This window comes from Peromyscus eremicus, chromosome 14 (assembly GCF_949786415.1).
Source record: "Peromyscus eremicus chromosome 14, PerEre_H2_v1, whole genome shotgun sequence".
Lineage (NCBI taxonomy): Eukaryota > Metazoa > Chordata > Mammalia > Rodentia > Cricetidae > Peromyscus > Peromyscus eremicus.
In genome coordinates, this window is record NC_081430.1 from 19,599,868 (window position 1) to 19,607,312 (window position 7,445).

Sequence of the window (7,445 nt, forward strand, 5' to 3'; positions counted from 1 at the left end):
GGAAGAAGAAAAGAGAGAGAAGAGATGCCGGTGGCCACCAGAAAAAGCAAGATGTGAAAGTACCAGTAAGCCACGACCATGTGGCAACATATAAATTAATGGAAATGGGTTAAGTTATAGGAGCTAGCTAGCTAGAAGCCCTAGCCATTAGACCATACAGTTTGCAAGTAATATAAATCTCTGTGTATTTACTTGTTCAAGCAGCTGTGGGTGGGTGGGACACAGGAAAACTTCTGACTACAGTATACAGTGAAAGGGAAGGCTAGGATGAAGTCTATTGAGGGTAGCATATGGGTATTCTCATGAAAGAGGCAGCTGGTACCATTTGGTAGATTGATTAGTAGTGTTGATTGTGTAGGAAAATCTTCAATGTCTCATAAAATGCAGAGCTGGAAGCATTGTTCCACAAGTAAAAAAGCTTGGCATGTAAGTATGAATACCATGAGTTAAAATGCTTGGCATGTAAGCATGAATACCTGAGCATAGATCTTCAGAGTGAATATAAAAGTCATATGTATAGTATGAGCATCTAATCATTTTACTTTCTTCTTCTTATATATTGTCCCTGTCATTTCCTACGAACAAGGTTCTTCCCTCTTCAAGATCCTTCCTACATGTTAGCTTCTATAGCTATCTCCACATGATTAGCTGTTTCTCATGCTTTAGACTCAGAGTAGCATGGGTCCAGTTGTAACAGAAAACCCACAATAGTTTAAACAGGGGTAGCTTAATATAAAAAAATGCTGAGAAAAATATCTCTGTAAAATAAGTAAACCCTGTTACATTATGGCTAGGCATGTGGTATTCAAAGAATGGAAGGGTTGGAAGTAGTTGAGAGTCCACTGGAGGAGTGTAGACCACTTACCAGACAACAGAGACAATTGAGGTAAGTTGGAATTGCTAGGTAAATCACTGTTCGTCCTAGAGGAATGAGGAGAGGAAGAGTGTGATCAGCATTCAGGAGCTGAGCATTCAGTAAGTCTGGCAGCTAGCAGTGATGGGAGTCTTCAGAGCTGAAGGCCATGGGGAGTAGAAGGGAGGGTTTTTAGAAAGAATGTTTTCTATCTGTATGCATGTTCCAGAGGCAATTGCATATGAAGTCATTCAGGATTGGTGATCCTGAGTACTGAGGCAGGGATATTTCAAGGTCATGGAGGAACAGAGTCCTGAGCCCTTAACTAGGGAATACTCCATGAGATGCCCTTTTATTCCCACAACCAGTCAACTTTCCCTCTCTTTATACCCAACCAGCAATCAGAAGGTGCCTCTCCCTTCTGCAAGGTCACCAGCTTACCAGTATATTCACTATGAGGTATAATTGCATCAAAGTTCTTCATTTACCACAAAACATATACTGAAATGTATAGTCAAAGGTAAGTGCTAACAAATAAAACTAACACTCTGATTTTATGCCCCAACTTTGACAAATTCCGGAGGCCAAAAACATTACTCTTCTTTCTCATCCTTGTGTTTCTTTCAAACTTATATTAATTTTTATCTCTGAGTAGACACTAAATATATCTAGACAGCTTTAATATTCCCAGAGCATGGGAAAATGCTTAAAATATTATCTGAGTGAATATTAAATATATTTGTAGGACCAACCACTGCAGTGATTTGAATGAGAAATGCCCCCATGTTGACTCAAGTATTTGAACAACCTGTACTGCCTGTATAATGTTGTTTGTATGTGTATATTTTCAGGGCTGACCATTTAGTATCAGGTAACCAATTGATGTCCCTCTCCCTGGGGAATATTATTTTCCCACTTCAGTATTCTTTAGTGGCCTGTTGTTGTTTTTTTAGGGCAGTGGTGCTCAGCCTTCCTAATGTGACCCTTTAATACAGTTCTCCATGTTGTGGTGACACCCAATGAAAATTTTTTTATTGCTACTTCATAATTGTAATTTTGCTACTGATATAAGTCATTATGTAAATATCTATGTTTTCTGTTTTTCTTTGGCAGTCCCTTGGAAAGGTTGCTTGACTTACAAAGGAGTCGCAACCCACAGGTTGCCAAACACTGGTCTAGGGTTAAGGCCTCCTGAGTTTTCCCGCTTTCCGTGTTAGCAGTCTATTTGTCTTGTGCTTGTTAAGATCATATCTAGGCAGCCATGTTGGTGAGAGTAGAAGCCAAGATTTTTAACAGCAAGAAGGCTAGAGGCCATTAATGTGATATTTTGGCTGAGTCTGGCTGTTTTGTGCACATGTCCTACAAACTTGCTGATAGCAAATGGAAACATAATGGCCTGATTTCTTTCATGGAGCAAATTTCAAGCCTGAATAATGTTGAGTCCTGTGGCATGGTTATTACTGATTTCCTTTATGAATGTCTACAATGAAAAAGAACAAGTGGGGGTAAAATGAAATACACACACACACACACACACACACACACACACACACACACACACACTTTGGAGAGAAAAATGGCACTTGGAAGCTTACTATTACAGCCAATCTGCACTGAAAGAGAGGCTGAACTTGCTAAGGAGATTAACATAGTTAAGGAAAGGCCTCCTGCTCTTCACTGGAATAAAAAAAAAAAGGCTGCCTTCAGGACAAGACTCCAGCCAGCTCAATTTCCAACTTAGGAAAGGGAAAAACCTAAGGAATTTTCTGTTCCTAGAAAGCATTGCCCGAGAAAGCTGCTGCTAATACATTTGAAGTACATCAGGGGCCACCCAAAGGTGTCAGCTGAACTTGGTGGTTATCATCTACATAGTAATGACTCCAGAGGCATAAAAATTGCAAGGAAGGGGACATGGAATCTTCTTCCTTAGTTTCAGAGAGCCATTGAGGCCAGTCAGTGCATGGCAAGGGAGTCACTGTCTGAAGGCCCTGAGAGAGCAGAAGGCAATGATAGGCCATTGCATGAAGCAGTGAAAGTCAAGGGTAGACTGCAGTGGAGGCCCCATGATAGTGGAAAGTTCAGAACCATGGGATGTCTGTCAAGAAGAACCATACACGGGGAGTGAAAACACTCAGAAGAGAGATGTTTGTGGCAGACACCAAAGCTGGAGAGCTTGAGTCATCAGGTTGAAACAAAGCACCTGACATTGGATGTGCACCAGGCCCTGATGTTTGTCCTGCTGGGTTTTGGTCTTGCTTTGTCAACCCAACTATTTCTTCACTGTCTTAGTTAGGGCTTCCATTGACCACAGCAAGCAACTCTTGAAAAAGGAAAACATTTAATTGAGGTGGTGGCTTACAGTTTTAGAGGTTCAATTCATTATCATCGTGGTGGGACATGCAGGCAGATGTGGTGCTGGAGAGGTAGCTGAGATTTCTGCATCTTGCAGGCAGTAGGAAGTGGTCTGAGACTCTGAGACTATAGGCAATATCTTGAGCACATATGAGGCCTCAAAGTTCACCTCCAGAGTGACACACTTCTTCCAACAAGACCACACCTACTCCAACAAGGCCACACCCCCTAATAGCGCCACTCCCTTTGGGGGCCATTTTCTTTTAAACCACCACATTCACTATGCCCTCATTCTACCCTTCAGAGTGGTAGATGATAAAAATATGTAATTTTCTTTTTGATTTTACAGAAGGCTACAGATAAGGCATTGCCTTGAGTCTCAGAAGAGACTGGGCTTATAAAGAATATTGAGACTGAGAAAGAATATGAGGATTTTTGAAGTTGGGTGAAATGCATTTTGCACTGTGGTATGGCCATGAGCCTAAGTGGCCAAGGCATGTGGTAGTTGGAATGTGAATTATCTCTCATTGGCCCCCAGGTGGTTGTGCTCTTTGAGTGAGGTGATGGAACCTCTAGGAGATACAGTCTTGCTAGAGTTAGCATGTCCCTGGGGCTGGGCTTTGAGAGTCACTAACCTTGCTTCAATTCCAGTCTGTTTTCTGCTCTCTGCGGGTTGGTGGAGATGTCATCCCTTTGCTCTCTGCTCTTGTCATGATGCCTACTGCTTGCTGTCATGCCTTGCTACCACCATGGACTCTTATTCCTCTGGAACCTATAAGCTCAAAATATATTCATTATTTCATAAGCTACTTTTGGTCATGGTGTTTTATCACAGAGACAGAAAAGTCACCAATACAACCTTAAAGAACATATCTCCCCTGCGAGCAGTCTCTGGGTGGTTTATGTCCACATTTGATAGGATGACAGACTGAGAGACCAGAACTGAGATGAACCCTTCAGGACTGAGTCAGCTTATGTTTCTAGCATAGTTTTTATTTTTAAGAAAAGGAGACTATTGTAATACAGTTTTAGGTGCTCTTCACTTCTGAACAGGAAATTGGTATTGTATTTAGTTAAAATATTACCTTGTCTTCCCGCCTGTTGACATCGGAGGAAGAATCGCCGAAAGCTCTCTCACTTCCCTGTGGTCCTGTGTAAGTCAGAGTCTCCCAAGGAGCCAGAACAGCTGCGGAAGCTCTTCATTGGAGGGCTGAGCTTCGCAACACTGACGAGAGCCTGAGGTTAGAGCAATGGGGAACACTCACAGACTGCGTGGTCATGAGAGATCCAAACACCAAGCGTTCCAGGGGCTTTGGGGTTTTCACATACGCCACCGTGGAGGAGGTGGATGCCGCTGTGAATACAAGACCACACAAGGTGCAGGGAAGAGTTGTGGAACCTAAGACAGCTGTGCCAAGAGAAGATTCTCAGAGACCGGGTGCCCACTTAACTGTGAAAAAGATCTTTGTTGGCAGAATGAACATTGTTTGGGTGGGAGCTCCACCTCAAACCCTGGCACCCTCGCATCCCTGTACCCAAAGAGTCTGGAATGTTTGGAAGGAGTCTGGTGGAAGATCCACCTCAACTCCCCTGTACCCAAAGAGTCTGGAATGTTTGGAAGGAGTCTGGTGGAAGATCCACCTCAACTCCCCTCTCCATGTCTTTCCTTAAACCGGCCCCTTCAAAGCCGTCCTCCCGAGAGAGAGGCTCAAAATGACTCCCTCAAGGGACACAAATGGCATCCCAGAAAACAGACAAGCCAGCGTGATTCTTCTGGGGCAGGGGAATCACCCAGGAGCGCTTTACCTGTTCAACCTGGGCTTTCCAATTCTGTATGACGCCAGTCTGATTGGGTGTGCTGCATCGGCTGAGAGGCCTTCAGGAGACCTAAAACTTACCAGACATCACCTGCGAGATTATTTTGAGCAGTATGGAAAAATCGAAGTGATCGAAATTATGACTGACAGAGGCAGTGGACAAAAGAGAGGGTTTGCTTTTGTCACCTGTGATGGCTATGACTCTGTGGACAAGATTGTTATTCAGAAATACCATACTGTGAATGGCCACAACTGCGAAGTAAGAAAAGCCCCGTCAAAGCAGGAGATGGTTAGTACTTCGTCCAGCCCAAGAGGTTGAAGTGGTTCCGGAAACTTTGGTGGTGGCAGTAGAGGCGGTTTTGGTGGCAATGACAATTTTGGTTGAGGGGGAAACTTAAGTGGTCCTGGTGGCTTTGGTGGCACCTGTGGTGGTGGTGGTGGATATGGTGGCAGTGGGGATGGGTATAATGGATTTGGTAATGATGGAAGCCATTTTGAAGGTGGTGGAATCTACAATGATTTTGGCAATTACAACAATCAGTCTTCAAATTTTGGACCCATGAAGGGAGGAAACTTTGGAGGCAGAAGTTCTGGCCCTTGTGGTGGTGGTGGCCAGTACTTTGCTAAACCACGAAACCAAGGTGGCTATATGGTGGTTCCAGCAGCAGCAGCAGCAGCAGCAGCAGCAGCAGCTATGGCCGTGGCAGGGGGTTCTACTTACAGCCAGAAAACAAAGCTTAGTAGGAGAGGAGAGCCAGAGAAGTGTCAGGGAAGCTACAGGTTACAGCAGATTTGTGAACTCAGCCAAGCACAGGGATGGCAGGACCTAGCTGCTATGAAGAAGACATGTTTTAGACAATACTCATGTGTAGGGGCAAAAAATTCTACAATTGTATTTGTGACTATTGTGCAACAAGTTATTTTAGTTTCTGTTTGTAGAAAGTGTAAAGCATTCCAACAAAGGGTTTTTACTGTAGGCATTTTCCACCCATGCTGTTGATTACTAAATGTAATAATCTGATCGTGACGCTGAATAAATGTGTCTTTTTTTCCTAAAAAAAAAATATTACCTTGCATCTTAATGACTTGATGATAAGCCTTGGCTTTGAGTTATATAGAACGCGTGTGTGAACATCTGAAGGAGGGCTTAACCACACCACTGCACAAAGCTCTGTACAATTTCATCACCATTTACCCCAAATGATCGAATCCTGGGCTTTAGAGCAGTAATGTACACTGCCATCAGAAAGCTTTTAAACTTAACCCCTCCCCCAACACACACACACACACACACACACACACACACACACACACCGGAAATAAACAGAAAGAGAAATACCCACTGTTGATTTGGGTATCTCTGTGGTGATATTTTATTTGTACCTTAATAAATAAAGTTTGCCTGGAGATCAGAGGAAATAGCATGCCATTTTAAGTAAACAAAGAAGTCAGGCAGTGGTAGCACATGACCTTAATCTTATCACTTAGCCAGCAGGGTCTCTGTGTGTTCAAGGCCACACTAGGGAACAGAGCCAAGCCTAGTGGCACACGCCTTTAATCCCAGTACCAACCATAGAGGCCTGGAGGTCTGTCCAGACAGACAGAAAATGACAGAGCTGTATAGGAAGAGGAAGTGAACTAGTTCGGCTAAGAGAGGCAACGAGAGGGCAGAACAGCAAAGCAATAAAGGCATGGGTAGACAGGAAGTAACTCACATTTGTAAGCTGCAGAGCTAGTGAGGTAAGATTGGCTGGTGGCTTTCCCTATTTCCCTGATCTAAGGCTTTCACCCCTATATTTGGCTCTGTGTTTTTTTTTGTTTTTTTTTTATTTAATAAGACCATTTTAGAAATTCGTTTACGTATCTCTGAATTATGTTTGTATTGGTGTATTACGTTTATAAAATAAAGGTTTCTTCATGGCATTTTCATGCACGTACTCGATGCATTTCAATCATATTCAGACCTCTCACCTGCCTCATCTCCCACTTCTCTCTTATACTCTGCTCCCTGGCAAACTGTCCTCCTTCCACTTCTGTGAGCTGTTTTTTGTTTTTGTATTTTCAAATCTCAATTCTGCACATGAGGAGACCCTTTCCAAGTCTGGTTTACTTCATCTGCTACAATTATCCCTAAATCTATCAGTTTTCCTTCAAATTATGTAATTCTGTTAGTCTTTTTCTTCAAATATTAAATATAAGGAATTTTATTGAAAATATACAATATAGATTTTACCGTCAACATTTTACTACTTGCGTTGTTTAAACTTGTTTTTTTTTTCTTTTTTCTTCTCTTACACATTACATCCCATCGCATCCATAGTTTTCTCTCCTTCCAGTCTTCACAGTCTCTCCCCCCACCACCTCTCTCCCCTAGATTCTTTAAACTTAGACCTGATGTTTGAAAGAGGTAGTCAGGAAAATGC

General features: G+C 42.8%; 1 pseudogene; it reads left to right on the forward strand.

The window, feature by feature from the left end:
- The first annotated feature begins 812 nt into the window (after positions 1-812).
- Positions 813-5,763, forward strand: LOC131924569 (heterogeneous nuclear ribonucleoprotein A1-like; annotated as a pseudogene).
- Positions 5,764-7,445: the final 1,682 nt, after the last annotated feature.